This window comes from Loxodonta africana, chromosome 26, assembly GCF_030014295.1.
Source record: "Loxodonta africana isolate mLoxAfr1 chromosome 26, mLoxAfr1.hap2, whole genome shotgun sequence".
Taxonomy (NCBI): Eukaryota; Metazoa; Chordata; class Mammalia; order Proboscidea; family Elephantidae; genus Loxodonta; species Loxodonta africana.
The window spans coordinates 37,954,646-37,958,505 of NC_087367.1; the positions used below are offsets into that span (position 1 = coordinate 37,954,646).

Sequence of the window (3,860 nt, forward strand, 5' to 3'; positions counted from 1 at the left end):
CTTCCCTCCTCTGAACCTCACTTGTAAAGACTGAATAAACTAAATTTTAACACTCAATATATATGACCGGACAAACAGTAAGTTTGAATACAAAGAGTTAAAACCGTATGATTATATTTTGTTTATGTTATTATGAATAATTATCAACACAGCCTGGCCTCCAACAAAAAAGCTGCAGTTTCACTTTATTAATTTGAGAAAAAAAAAAAACCATTTACAATGTTGAATTTGCATTTCTAATTTTTCTCATGAATGAAAATTTTAAGACGCATGTGGGTGGAAGATTTCATTTTGCAGGGGGAGGAGTGATGGGATAAAGCTCTTTATCATACCCTCTTGGAAAATCTTAGATGTCAGACTTAAGGCTACTTCTAGAAGCATGAGGGCACTGGTGGTTCAATGGTGGAATTCTCTCCTTCCATAGGGACCCGGGTTTTGATTCCCTCAGTTTCCCTGTTGCTATGATGCTGAACAGGTTTGGGGCGAGCTTCCAGGAGCTTCTTACTCTGGAAGGCCTGGTGTTCTAGTACTTCTGAAAATCAGCCAGTGAAAACCCTATGGATCACAGCAATCTGATCCCCAACCTGTCACAAGGATGGTGCAGTTGGGTTTTGCGCGGGATAATCATTGAGTCTGGTCGGAGACAAGAGGGCAGCTAACAACAACTTTTAAAAGCAAGAAAGTTTATGAGATTGTGATTTGGGTATTTATTTTCCAAGAATAAAAAGCAATAAAGACTATTTAGCCTCTTACGAGATTGTGATTTGGTATTTATTTTCCAAGAATAAAAGCAGTAAAGACTATTCGGCCTCTTAAAGGGAATCCAAGGAGAAGTCCCTTACAGACCTTTTCAAAACCTCCCTGATTTTTGGACAGTACCAATCCCCCTCTAGGCCACTGCAGGGACGAAACATTGGCAGGAAACGTCGAGGTAGTCTCAGGACCCCTGACATCTCAGGTAATTGACAGCCGGTGAGCATCTGGGTTGGAGTGAAGAAGCCAGAAGATTCATTCGAAAGCTCTGGGCTCCGCTGTTCCCCGAGTGCAGCTCTCCCAGAATCCGGGACTGCAGACCTCCCGGGAGGCGCGCCCGGGAACCTCCAAGGACTGGCTCCTCATCAGACCTCAGCCGGTCTTGCCTGACCTCAGAGACCCGTCGCCGCACCAGGGCTGATTCCCCCGCGCCCTGCGCTCTCCATCAGGCCCCATGATCTCCGTCCGCAGCGCCACGGAGGTGATGATAGGCAGCCAGCCCCGCAGCCCCAGCCCCTGCCCAGCGCCCTGGTGGGGGCTTCAAACCGCGGGACCCCGCCCGGCCAAGCGCCTCCGATGGGAGGAGCCCGAGGTCCAGCCTGGGCAGTCAGGGACCGCGGGCGACCTCACCTCCGTGGTGGTCCTGGCCGCGGGCTGTGCTCTGCCGGTGCCCCTGCGCGACGCCTACCTGGTGCTGGAGCCCGCGCCCGCGTCCGTCCTGCGGGTGTCCCTCGGGAACCACACCCTCATCCTGGTCCACGAGGCCCTCCTGGACCCGGGCGTCGAAGACTCGAGAGGAGAGAGCGACTCGTCTGTCAGTCTGGAACTGGGCTCTTTCCTGACAGTTCCCGGGGGCGACATCGCCGTCGAACTGGGATCCTTCTGCGCATCTGCCTCGGAGACTGCCGCCCAAGCAGAGGAGGAGGCGAACCCCGAATTCCTGCAGCTCCGAATCCGACCCTCAGGCCGGCTCAGTCGCTGGGCTCCGACCCTCCGCTAGAAGAGTCCCCAGTCCCTGCTCCATCCCAGAACCCTCACCTCGCGCCCCCATCCCTAGTCCAGAGAGACTCTCTCCACATCCCTGCTTCCACCTGGACTCCCACCATCTGGGGCCCTTCCCCAACTCACCGCTCCAACCTCTACCCCCCTCTCCGAGACCAGGCCCCCACAAGGGCCCCAAGAGCTTTCCCCGCCCTCCGCGCAAGGCCCCAGAGATTCCTGTTCCAAGAATTAACCTCTCCCAACAATCCCTTAACCACCTCCTCTAAACCCAAAGCCAAATCAAACCCAGTGCCGTCGAGTCGATTCCGACTCAGAGCGACCCTATAGGACAGAGTAGAACTGCCCCATAGATGTTCCAAGGAGGGCTTGGCGGATTCAAACTGCCGACCCTTTGGTTAGCAGCCATAGCACTTAACCACTACGCCACCAGGGTTTCCATCTAGGGACCCTAATAAACCGAAAAACCAAACCGGTTGCCTGGTGTTGAATCCGACTTACAGTAACTGCATCTACTGAAACCCACTGTAAGCAAATCCTACCACCCAGGGATGGAGGATCTTCATTCGTGAACAGTTACAGCCTGTGTTTGCGCAGAATTCCGTGACAATAGCAGGCTATGACATAAAAAGAAAAAGGAGATTTTGCTAAGTATCTTTCAGAGAGAGAAACAAACAAAAACCTGTTGCCCTGAAGTCTATTCTGACTCATGGCAATCCCACCTATTACAGAGTAGCACTGCTTCATAAGGGTTTCTTGACTGTAATCTTTACAGAAGCAGATTGCCAGGCCTTTCTTCCAGAGCATCACCGGATGGGTTCAAACTGCCAACCTTTACATTGAAAGTCACAAGCAAACCTCTTGCACTACCCAGGAAACTTTAGGAAGGAGAGTAGACCACAGGTAGCAGACAATGGATTTTCACACCCCTTTGCCTCTTTTTTGCCTCTGCTGGTTTGCTGTGTTTCTTCCAACTCCATCGCCTTCAGCCAACTCCATTCTCCCTGTTTCACCCCTCCTCTTGCTTCAAACTCATCTCAGTTTTTCCCCAATTTATCTTTTTTCCTCATCACCTCCCATGCCTCTCTTCTTTTTCACCAGGCCAGGTTTTGTTTTGTTTGTAATTATGAATTTACCTTTATGACTTCCTCAATATCTCTGAGGTCCTCCTGATCATTGATTTCATTATTTCTCTCTTTCTTCTTGCTTACCTTAACACCTTTACCTGGACTTGGCATCCAGATAAATGTGCACTGAATAAATAAATGAATAAATGACACATTGTAGTGCATTTGGACTTTTTGGAATTTTTTTTCTAAATTTTTAAAAAATGTCCTAAAAGTTTTATCTAAAATTAAAATGGAAAAAAGTGAAAACGATATTTAATGGGAGGAGGAAGGGAGGAAGCTATAATATTGTTTCATTCCAGAAGCAGTCTGTACAGTACAATAGATACTCCTGTACTTTAACAACCAAATGGGTGCTTCCAAATTTCGTGGCAGTTTGGGCTTCACCTTGATTTTCCCTCAGGGAAATGTTGTCATGCTCTTTGATCCTCATACCCAGTTGCCTTTCCTCCCCATCCTCAGAAGATTCCCCTCACACCTGGAATTTGCTGGGGATCACTCCAGTCAACATAAATGCTACACATTAATATATACAGGTATAAATTTTTAAGCAGCATTTATGTTGTTTGTGGACAACTAAATTTACATAAGACATTACATACTTTAGTTTACTTTTTTCTCAACTTAATTTTTTTAAATCATGACACATATACTTCATTTCTCCTAGACTTCAGTTTCCCTTATATAAATATGCCATATTTTATGTATTCATTAATTAATGGATATTTGTGTTTACAGTTTTTACTATTACAAACAAGGCTGTAATAAACATCCTCAGACATCTTCTTATGCACCTGGGGAAGAGTTTCTCTAGGAAATATATCTTGAAGTTGTACTGATGAGAGTCATGATACACGTAAATTTAGATTTTACTAGATAAGACAAATTGTTCTCAAGAATGATGGCAACAGTTTAAACAATCTTTAGCAATCTTTTACCACACCATATCACAGACTCTAAATTGTCAGTCAGTTGGGTGAA

The 3,860-nt window shown here is 46.9% G+C and overlaps 1 pseudogene; it reads left to right on the forward strand.

Moving 5' to 3' along the window:
- The first annotated feature begins 1,207 nt into the window (after positions 1 to 1,207).
- Positions 1,208 to 2,047, forward strand: LOC100657767 (proline-rich protein 23B-like; annotated as a pseudogene).
- Positions 2,048 to 3,860: the final 1,813 nt, after the last annotated feature.